Below are 12,362 nucleotides of genomic sequence, written 5' to 3'. Positions count from 1 at the left end.
CATAGGGGAGTATTTATTTAGAATAGTTTCCTAGAAGAATTTCTGGATTAAAAGGTTGAATTTAACACTTTTCTACACGCTGCCAACCTAAGGCATTAGCCTATGTATCTACCTGCTGGTCAATAATGTAGTTCCTGGAGACAGTGGATCTTAAAAGAGATGAATAATTAAATCTGCAAGTGTTTCATATACATCTTGATAGCATTCCAAAAGAACCCCCTTCACTACCTCCCATAATCATGCCAGTCATGCTCTTCATTTGCAGAGGATGAAGGCAGTTGCTATCTACTTTCTATCCTTCCTGGCACTTGCCCTGCGACAGCCAGCCTTATCATATTTTTACGCTAATAACTTTCACTGCCTTTGCAAAGTCATTTCTTTGAGTTGTCCTGAAAAGAACAGGATCTCAAGGGGAGTGGTGATGGGCAAAGATCCCACCAGGCTTAAACTTAGGTGACAACAGAATTTTTCATTGGTGAGAGTTCTCTGGACCATGGGAAAAACATGCAGCCAGCACTGGGAATGGACACGAGCAGGGCTGGAGCACATAAAGTGGGCCTGAGAAGGAGACACCGGGCTTTATGTGTGCTACAGGAAACAGAGAAGAACCTGAGGGACAGGGTGTTACTTTGAAATATGTGAGTTTGGAAAATGATATTGAGGACATAAACGGGCTGAAGAGAAGGCACCAGAAAAAGAATGCTAAGAGACAAAGTAAGCGACAACACCAGAGAACAAGACAGTGGTAATTCTGTAATTAGGTAGGATTTGAGATCAATATGGTCTGTTTTCTTTGAGTTAACATCTCCTTCATTCAAATGCTGCTCTCTGGTGTTATTTCCTGCCAGACTTTTCAATACTTTATCTGACGTGTGCAGTGCAGTGTGTGTGTGTGTGTGTGTGTGTGCACGCGTGTGTATGTATGCATTTTCCTAGAGGGTTATTTTAACGCATGATTAGTTTGGATTCTCAAAGCATGGCAATGCCAAAACAGAGACAAAAAGTTGCTTATTGCCAACTCTGAGGTGCAATGGCAGCTCTCTTCAACAGGGACCAGTTTTCCTGATTCCAAAGAAGTGTATGAATATAGCATCTTGCAAGTTATGCAGCAAAACAGGTGAGAGAAGGCTCCTCTTTCCCCTTATGTTGAAATGTTGGTAACACATGAACGTTTTGACATGAACGTTATGGATATATTGTGGAGGAGAAAACAGAATTTATATGAATTTTTATGATAAAACATGAGTGGCCAAGCAAATTTCAAACCTGCTGCTGGTTGCCTCAGGCTGTACTAGCCAAATAAACCAAAACATTTATTTTTGTGTACTTTGAACTCTGATTTTATCATCTTTTCCATCTGAACTGTTAGGTGGGGACACTCAGACCATTCTTCTTTAATAGTCTATGTAATCATTGAAGGGCCTATCTTTCCCATTTTAAAATGAGGATACATGCATGTTTTATGACATTCATCCTATCCCACTGCAGTTCATCTGCTGGCCCAGCTAGGTTACTTTAAATAAATGCAGGAGAAGAAAACTCAGCCAGCCTGAGAATGCTGGAGAACTGTTGGCTTTCAAATGGTTTCTGAAGTTGGCCAGATGTTTACCCTCTGCCATAGTTTGAATGGTCGCCCCTCTAAAACTCCTGTTGAAATTTAGTTGCCAATGTAATGGTTTTTGAAAGTGGGGTTTTAAAACTTGATTGGGCCAGGAGGACTCCCCTCTGTTGGGTGGACTTACTGCCTTTAGAAAGAGGCTTTGGGGAGTCGGTTGCCTCTCTTCTCACCCTCTCCCCTTCCTCCATATTATGACATAACAAGAAGGTTCTCGCTACATACCAGCACCTAGATCTTAGACTTTCCAGCCTCCAGAATGGTGTGAAAATGATTTTCTCTTCTCTATAGGTTACCCAGTCTATGGCATTCTGTTCTAGTGCACAAAAGGGACTAAGACACGCTCATTTCTGCTTGTTACTATGGCGTGGCTCCTACGAAGAGCGCTAAAACCTACAGGAAAGTTGTGCTTTGGATGAACCTCTCACTTCTTGGCCCAGAGATCCTTTCACCAAGAGCAGAGACAGCCATTGCCAAATCTAAACTCACTGGGCCTATGCTATTTCAGGTGAAAACACTGCATTTGTTCCAGGCACAAACACATACAGGGGACTCGTCATGTTCTAAGATGGAACATAATGACACAAGAGTACCAGGCACAAAACCATGCTCTCAGGCCACTCAGAAGGCACTTTAAACGATGAAAACCAAACAGAAGCTGAGAGACCAAACCCCCACCCCGTCATACTCAGCAAGTGAAGCAGAGTCACAGAACACACACACCTGGGTGGAACAGATGGTGCCCCAGTGCTATTGTTATTTTACAGTCTGGCTGAATGGCAAACTGAACTGTCAAGGACAATATGTAGACTATTGCAGTTAAACAGGGGATTGCGTCTCCCAAGAAAGGATTCCACCATCTCGGTGGAGTCAAGTATAGCTCCCCTTCACAGGGGAAGTGAGGACAGCTGAGATTTTCCAGGAGAGTGATTTAGATTATATAATGACCCTTAATGAATTATTTCCAGGGCATTGTCTGCAGCGTCATATTGCCTGAGCTTTCTGTTAGCAGCTTCCTGGAAAATAACTTCTGCTTGTCTGGGTCTTGAGTTTCTGTTGCTTACAGCAGTCAGACTTGCCATCTGCACACATACAGAACATGATTTTTAATTTTGACATTTCCAAAATATGACTGCTTTGCAAGATTATTTGGATAAAATGTGTCTGATGGGAAAGCACACAGCCTGTGTGTGAGAACTTGGGAGCAAAACTAACGAGAGGCTCTTGGCACGTTGTATTAATTCTCAACATGCAAAGATGGCCACATGTTGGAAGCTAATACTGTAGCAAGGCTGAAATCTATTATTATTTCAGAGTATTAGCATTGTTTGGTGTAGAATAACTTAACCATAATGATACATTGAGAAATCAATATGACACGAGAGCCAGTGAGCATTTTCTTAAAGATGAACTGGCTGATGGTTTTAGCAATGTTTTAACAGAAGGAATAAGCAAATTTCAAAAGTAAATGAATCAGAAGCTGATAAGCAAGTAATACATTTGTAGTACATAAATGACTTTGTTCGAGTTTGCGGTTATCACCATATTGTTCTAGAAATATATATTATGGCCTTTTACTTTGTGTCCCAATTATTCCACACGTCCAATAGTTGTATGCATTTTATACATTTGTCACTTGTCAGCAAGGAACTCAAATTTTCTTCTCTCAAAAACATTCAATTTAGTACTGTTGGACAAGATGGTATGAAAAGTTGAAGGTGGAGTGAAAAAAGGTTGAATTGTAATTTTAGTGACCCAAAGAGAAAATAACAACTTCCCCTAAGATTCCTTACCCTTTTTTCTCAAAGTGGAAGTAACTTAATTTTTTTGCTGCTAATTATAAGAAAATTAAATTCTTGTTAAAAGTAATCTGAATAGTGCAGAAGTATAAAGTGAAAGGTGAAGGTACCCTGGTAATCCCACCCTGCAGAGATTACAACTGTTAACAGTTTGATACATGTATTTCTTGATTTCTAAATGCATAGGTATAAGTAAATATGTATAAATAAAATAATTGAGGTTTGGAATAATAATTCGGAATCCATTACTATGTAAGCTGTTTTCCATCTGACTGGATCTCTAGGACACCTTTCCATGTGAGTGAATATAGATCTAACATTTAAAAACATGATCCATCATTTATTTCACTAGTCTCCTACTGACAGATACTTAGTTGTCTTCAAATTTTCCACTTGTAAAATCAACGTTGCAGGCATTGTTTTTTACATACCTTAGTATATATTTTTCAATTATATTCTTAGGATGAATTACCACAAGTGCTGTTGCTGCTTTTTTTCTCTTAAATTTTTAAGCAAAATACATAGGTTTTGGGGTATAAGCCACGCTCATTATCTATACAGTGATTTATTATCACAGTGAGACCGAATTCCTGGCTGAATTTCTCCTATTACCAGCAGTTGTGGGAGGTAGAATTTTAAGGGGGCCCCTGAGGTTCCAGCCTTCTGGTATACACCCTGGTATGAATCCTTCCCTTCTGCAAATATGACAAGATGTCACTTCTGTGATTGGGTTACTCACTGGTTAGCTTTGAGTTAATCATAGGGGACATTATTTGGGTGGGTCCGATTTAGTCATGGGGGTCCTTTTGAAGAGGGTAAAACATCCAGGGTGACCTGGTGCTTGCCAGGAAGGAAGCAAACAGCCACTTTGGGAATTACCTAAGGGCTTAATGGCCGGGAACCAGAGCACCCTCTTGGAGATGAGAGGAGTCCCTGGCCAGAGACTTCTGTCCTACAACCACAGATAAACGGATTCCATCAACAACCAGTGAGCTTGGGTGAGAACACCAAGCCTCATACGGGATAACAGCCCCAACCGACAGCTTCACTTCAGCCTGGGAAGTCCCTGAGCAGAGGACCCCACTGACCTGTACCAAGGCTAAGTTTGCCTTGCTCACGTTCCCAACTTAGTGGTCATTTATCACACAGCAATAGAAAATAAATGTGACAGCAAACAGAGGCAGGGTACTTCCAGCATGTTCTGGAATTTCTCCAGCTATCATATCTGAGGAAGTGACCCCTTCCCTAGTACCTACCCTACAGAGAATGTGGTAGCCAGCTGAAGGGGTGAGCCCAAGGCTCTGCGGCTATAGCATTCTTCCTAGACACCATAGTCCTGCCCTCAGGAGGATTTCTCTTGATAAGAATAATCCAACTTTGCCTTCTCAGTTTTTAGAACTTAGGTCAGCTAACTAAAAGGCCTTTCTTAGTGACTTTTGTTGCTCTAGCAGTTTCAAATTATTTAATTGACTTTACCTTTTCTCAAGAGATAAATAACTAACTAATACTGGTATGGATTTTTATTTTATTAGAAGAATTATGACCTGCTACCATCTTATCATTTTGATGCTCAGGTTGTCCTGGGTTTTTCCAGAGGGTGTGCCATCAAGCCGGCCCCAGAGTCCTTTTGGCCCATCACATTATTTTTTGAGCAGTTCTTTATGTGTTCTGGCACAACAAAGTATTCTAGACTTATCTGGTACTTTCCATGGATCTCCTTTCCCCTCCTCTCCTCTCCTCTCATCTTCTCTCTTTCCCTCTGTCTTTCTTTTTTTCTATGTTCTTTCTTTTCTTCCTTTTTTATTTTTTATTATTGTACTTTAAGTTCTGGGGTACATGTGCAGATTGTGCAGGTTTGTTACATAGGTATACACGTGCCATGGTGGTTTGCTGCATCCATCACCCCGTCATCTACATCAGGTAGTTCTCCTACTGCTATCCCTCCCCAGGACATGAACTCATCCTCTTTTATGGCTGCATAGTATTCCATGGAGTATATGTGCCACATTTTCTTTATCCAGTCTATCATTGACGGGCATTTGGGTTGGTTCCAAGTCTTTGCTATTGTGAACAGTGCCACAATAAACAGTGTGCATATGTTTTTATAATAGAATGATTTATAATCCTTTGGCTATATACTCAGTAATGGTATTGCTGGGTCAATGGTATTTCTAGTTCTAGATCCTTTTGGAGTCGCCACACTGTCTTCCACAATGGTTGAACTAATTTACACTCCCACCAATAGTGTAAAAGTGTTCCTATTTCTCCACATCCTCTCCAGCATTTGTGGTCTCCTGATTTTTTAATGATCACCATTCTAACTGGCGTGAGATGGTATCTCGATGTGGTTTTGATTTGCATTTCTCTAATAACCAGTGATGATGAGCTTTTTTTCATGTATTTGTTGGCTGCATAAATGTCTTCTTTTCAGAAGTGTCTGTTCATATCCTTTGTCCACTTTTTGATGGGGTTCTTTGTTTTTTTCTTGTAAATTTGTTTAAGTTCTTTGTAGACTCTGGATATTAGTGCTTTGTCAGATGGGTAGATTGCAAAGTTTTTCCCCATTCTGTTGGTTGCCTATTCACTCTAATGATATTTACTTTTGCTGTGCAGAAGCTCTTTAGTTTAGATTTAGATTCCATTTGTCTATTTTGGTTTTTGTTGCCATTGCTCTTTCTTCTGATCTTTTGGTCTTTTTCTATCTCTGTCTCTCTCTCTTTTTTTTAATTTTGAGATGGCATCTCCCTCTATTGCCCAGGCTGTAGTGTAGTGGTGCAGTCTTGGTTCACTGCAATCCCCGCCTCCTGAGTTCAAGCGATTCTCCTGCCTCAGCCTCCCGAATAGTTGGGACTACAGGCATGTGCCACCACGCTGGCTGTTTTTGTTTTTGTTTTTGTTTTTTTAAATTTTTAGTAGACAGAGTTTCACCATATTGACCAGGCTGGTCTCAGACTCCTGACCTTGTGATCTGCCCACCTGAGCCTCCCAAAGTGCTGGGATTACAGGTGTGAGCCACTGAGCCCAGCCTCTCTCTCTCTCTTTTTGTTTGAGGCAGGGTCTTGCTCTGTCACCCAGGCTGGAGTACACTGGTGTGATCATATCTCACTGGAACCTAGACCTCCTGAGCTCCAGTTATCCTCCCACCCCAGGCTCCTGAGTAGCTGGGACCACAGGTGCACACCACCACGACTGGCCAAGTTCACTATTTCTAATTCCCTTTTTCAATGGTGGGAAACCTGGCTCGGATTATTTATTCATTTGCTTAATCCCGCATAATACAGAAAAAGCTTCAGTGTTGCAAACACATGCCGTTGAGATAAACAAACATTCTAATTGAAGTTCAATATCTATTTAGTTCTTTTTGGTTTTAAACTGAGGAGAAATAGAGTACTGGATTCAAAATTACTTGGAATAATTTTTTTAATTAAAATTTTTTTTCTTCTTTTCTCCAGTATGGGTATGTTACTCATTTGAAGTAATATTAGATTCATTTGTTTCTGTTTGGTTTATCCTATTTTCATTTTATTTTTTATTCTTTTTTTTTTTTTTTTTGGAGATGGAGTCTTGCCATGTTGCCCAGGCAGTTTTCGAACTCCTGGCCTCAAGTAATCCTCCCACCTTAGCCTCCCAAAGTCTAGAATTGCAGACATGAGCCATGACACTCAGCCTTTTTTTTCTTACTGAACAGGAAATATCTCAATAAAAGTTTATCTTCAGAAGTCTTTTTTGCCCCAGAAATGGAGTTTTAAATGCAGGGATCCTTTTGATCTTAAATGGAGTCCTCTAGGGAAAATGCGGTGGCTCTCAGCTGCTTCAGCACAAGTTCACCAAGTCCGTCTACTCAGCTTGAGAATCTAGGAGGGGTCAGCTGAAGAAGTGTCCTCATCCCCAGGAAAGTCCTTATGGTGGAAGGACACATCCTCGAATGGATGACATCTCATTACCAAACATAGTGCCCCAATGCATATACATGGATGTAGCATCAAAGTATAGAGAGCAAACAAAAAACACAAAGAGAAATGTACACAACGCGAGTCTGCCAAATATCTCTCAATCATACAGGTTAAGGGGAACAAAAAAATAAGTATCCTGGATCGGAATATGGATTGAAAAATATTGCTTTGGAGGAGAATATTGGAAAAACTGGTGAAATGTGAATAAAGATAATATTAAATATATTTGATATTATATAATGGCATTGTATCAAGATTCCATTTCCGGAATTAAATATTTGCTCTGTGGTTGACAGAGACGGTTCTTTTTCTTAGGTGACACATGGTAAGGAATCTAGGGGTGAAAGGTTGTTATATCTGCAACTTACTCTTAAATGGTTCACACACACACACACAAATACACACACATCTACATATATGCATACACACATTCACATACATATATACACACAATCCACATATTAGACTTCCACACACATGTATACATCCATATATACATATTAATACACACACACATATACACACCTCCACATATACACACATCTACATCCACACAGGTATACATACATATACATTCACATACATACATATACACACACATGCACACAGCCACACAGCCACATCCACACATGTACACATCCACACATTCACATACATACATACACACATCCATCTATACACATCCACATACATACATATATGCATGCATCCACATATCCACACGTGTACATATACACACCCACACCTTCGCATGCACACACATCCACATATACATATCTGCATATACACATATCCACACACACATTCACATACATACATGCACACATATACACACATACACACATACGCATACACATACCTGTACACACATACAAATGGCAAAGTGTGAGTAGCTGGTGAAGCATATATGGCAGTTCATTGACGTTATTCTTGCAATTTTCCTGTAGTTTTGAATTTCTTCAAAATAAAAAGTAAAAATATTGATAACTAATAAGACAGATCAATTTCACATATGATAGGTCAGCCACATCATGCATCTATGTTGAAATTTCTATACTTCTATTCTGACACCCATGTCAGAGTCACAAAAAAGGGACCACATTTTAAGCCACGACAAAAATTCCATAAATTCCAGAAAGGAAGTAAATGCTTTCATTATTAAATAAGAAATAATGAAAATAAAGAGTATTCTATTCAAGAAGTTAAAAAAAAACAGATCAAAAATACATCTAAATAAAGCAGGAAGGTGGGATTAAAGCAGATCAAAAATCAGAAATAAGTGAATTTGTGAATAGAAAAACAATCATGTTGAAGAATAAACCCAGGCATTGGTTCTTTGAAATAATCAGTGATGTAGATAAACTAACACTAGTTTAATTTAAAAATACAATGTTTTGAAGAGTTGTGCAAAACTTACTCATGTAGTTCAACCTATTATTAAAGCAATGAAGAAAGATTATCCTAGAATCTCAAGTTGCCCAAAGTCATTTGATAAATTGTAATGCTTGATGTGAGGCCTAAGCTTCATTAGCTGTGTGCAAAATCCACTGAACCTCTGGATCTCAGGGGCCTGCAGAGACAATTCAAGGGGCCGCCTGGCATAGAGATGTGTTTGCCCAAGGCAAGGGATGTGCAGGAAGAGTGGCTGCAGGAATCTCCACAGGACTCAAGGCAGTGTCCAAGAGAGAATGTCTAATGCATACCTGCCAGACAGAGGGGAGCAACTCCTAGCTTAGGAAGGAATGCTGAGTGCCTGGCCTCTTCCCCACACGCCAGCCATATTCACCCAGGTGGGTTCTGGGGAGGAAGCTTGGCCCAAAACAATGACCAGGAAATGGAGGAGGAGGTGGGCATAGATAGGTGGAGAGCAGAGGCCACCCACACCTGTGCCTGAAGGGGACATGAAGACAAATATGGGAAAGGTGGGGAAAAGTCTTACTGCTGACTGAGAGACGCCTTTTAATAACTAACTGGACACCCTGATTTATCATACTTAGACTTTGGCTTAAAGTGTTCTCGTAAGACTTCTGCTCCCCAGGAATGAGCTGAAAAATCAGAGGCTCCGGTGGAGTTTCTATCTGTGGCAGAGAAGGAGTCCCCTCACTGAATAAAGTGTACAGGGCCAGTGGGAGATAAAAGTTAGGTGTGTTTTGCTAAGGTCCTTCTCTCAGTTTATATCTCTTCTCACATTTTACTATAAATTGCTAGAAGAGACCAAATGATATCTTTAGCTCTTTTCTTGGAAATCTCTTTAGACAACCATGTTCATCAGATGGATATTATGCTTTCTACATAACTGCAGATGACAACTTTGCTAAACTTTCTGCCACCACATAACAAAGATCCCTTTCCTCTCGCTTCTAAGAACATGCTCCTTACTACCGGTGGCACTCTCAAAGTCCAGATTTCTACTAACCAATCTTTAGACTTTTTCTATGATGCCACTCAAAATCCTTCCAGCTGCTGCTCACTCTCTAGTTCCAGGGCTACTCTCACATGTTAATTTGTTATGGAAGCACCCCACTTTCAGGTACCCAAATCTGTACTAGTTATTCATTGCTGCATAACCAATTATGGTAAACTAAGCAGCCTAAAATAACACACCTTTATTTCTTCACAGCTTTTCATTTTTAATTTTATTTATTTATTTTTATGGAGATAGGGTTTCACTTTGTTGCCCAGGCTGGTCTCAATCTCCTGGGCTCAAATGATCCTCCTGCCTCAGCCTCCCAAGTAGCTAGTAGTTCAGGTACGTGCCACCACACCCGGCTAATTTTTTTTTTTTTTTTTTTTTTGTAGAGATAGGGAGGCTGGTCTCGAACTTCTGGTCTCAAGCAATCATTCCTCCTCAGCCTCCCAAAGTGCTGGAATTACAGGTGTGAGCCACCATGCCCAGCCTGTTCACAGTTTTTGAAGGTTGGGGATTCAGGCATGGCCTAACTGGATTCTCTGGGTTTCTCATAAGGCTGAATCAAGTGGAGACCATGGCTGGGGTCTCATCTGAAGGCTGCACCTGGGGGGTGCCCACATCCTGGCACACAGAATTCAGTTCCTTCTGGATTGTTGAATCCTTGAGCTCCAGCTCTTAGCTGGCTATTGGCTGGAGGCCACCATCAGTTCTCACCATGTGGGCCTCCTCTGCATGGCAATTTGCTTCATCAGAACTGACAAGGGAAAAGAATCTACTAGCAAAGTGAAGTCACAACCTTATGTAATCCAATCACGGAGGAAGCATCTCATCATCTTTGCTATATCCTGTTACTTTACAGGTTAAAGTTTTGTAACTGACTTCTGATGAAGGTTTTAAGATGAATTTTGAAAATATAGTCTCACTTTACATGGAATAAAAATTTAAGGTGAATATTATAAATATATTGAAATTCTTTAAAGAAGTTCCAAAAACGGTACCTTTGTGGACGGGTTTCTTTACTGTTGAGTGTTATTCAAGCCAAACTAGAAACAGTTTAGCTGTATATTATGCCCTGTGAGCAGACCTGTTGTCAATCCAATCTCTGTTATATATATTAACAAGTAAGCAGAAGACTTGTTTGTTGTGTCAAAAACTTCACATATTTTTGTTTAGTTCTCTTTTTGGTTATGTATTTCTATAGAACAAACTACCCTCAACACTTGATGACTTAAATACAACAACCATTTTATTATCCGTTTTTTTTTTGAGACAGGGTCTCAATCTGTCACTGAAGCTAGAGTGCAGTGGTGCAATCTTGGCTCATGGCTCACTGAAGCCTCAATCTCATGGGCTCAGGCAATCCTCCAGCCTCAGGCTCCTGAGTAACTGGAACTACAAGCACATGCCACCATGCCTGGGTAATTTTTTATTTTTTATTACCCAGGCTGGTCTCAAATGCCTGGGCTCAAGTAATACTTCCACCTTGGCCTCCCCAAGTGCTGAGATTACAGGCTTGAGCCACCGTGCCTGGCCCATTATTATATCTAGTGATTCTTTATGTTAGGAATTCAGGCATGGCTCAGTGGGCAATTCTGCTTTACGTGGCACTGGTAGGGATCCCTGGGTATTATTCGGCCAGTGGCTACTCTGGTCTGAAGGGTCTAAGACATTTTTGCTCATCTCCTGGAGCTTTGGAGAGGATGGCTAGAAGACGGGGCTATATCCCAGATAGAATCAGAGTTTCTCTTTGTGGTGGCTCCAGCAAGGTAGCTAGATTTTCTACTTGGTGTTGTAGGGTTCCAAGAGACAGGAAGTAGAAAGTTCCAGTCTCTTGAGCATCAGGCCCAGAAAATGGTAAAGCATGACTTATCCCACATTTCATTGGTCAGTGTGGTCACAGAACCTGTCCAGATCCAAGGGGAGGGGACACAGCCCACCTCCCTCGGGAGGACTGTTAAAGGAGGTATTGCCCAGATTAATTGTCCTACAATTTTAACTGCTGAGGAGCAAAAATCCATGAGTATAATTGCAATTCTATATGATAATTGCCTACATACATCTTCAAAGGAATATGTCCAGTTTTTACAATTCTTTTATTTTTTTCTCATTATGTTTGTTTAGATTATATTTACTGAAATATAAAAATAAATTTTGGGCTTGTATTTTTTTAATTTTATTTTTCTGATTACTTTCATTGTATTTTACAAAAGTATGAATTTGAGGATGATCAAAAAATTTAGAAAACCCTGGTTCTTATCCTCAGATAGTTTGTATAGTGCTATTATAGAAGATAAGGGTGTTAAATTAGGAGCAATGTACACATGCTTCCCCCCTTATGATGGGGCTACCCCCGAATTGTAAAGTCGAAAAGTCACAAGTCCAACCATCATAAGTCAGGAACCATCTGTACTGGGCGGACTATCACATGGATTGGAACAGGAGGGCTCTGAAGAGGGAGCCAGGATCCAGCTGCTGCTCCTACTCCCCAGTTCAGCTGTCTAGGACCTGTGTGTCCATTCAGAGTAGGGATAACTGTTTATTCTCACAGATATGGGATTTGCTCAGCAAACCTGTATAGCTGTTCC

The sequence above is a fragment of the Aotus nancymaae genome, unplaced genomic scaffold (assembly GCF_030222135.1).
Source record: "Aotus nancymaae isolate 86718 unplaced genomic scaffold, 86718_ANA_hifiasm-v0.15.2.pri h1tg000001l, whole genome shotgun sequence".
Classification (NCBI taxonomy): Eukaryota; Metazoa; Chordata; class Mammalia; order Primates; family Aotidae; genus Aotus; species Aotus nancymaae.
The sequence above is the reverse complement of the archived record's forward strand: the minus strand, read 5'-3'. Positions refer to the sequence as shown.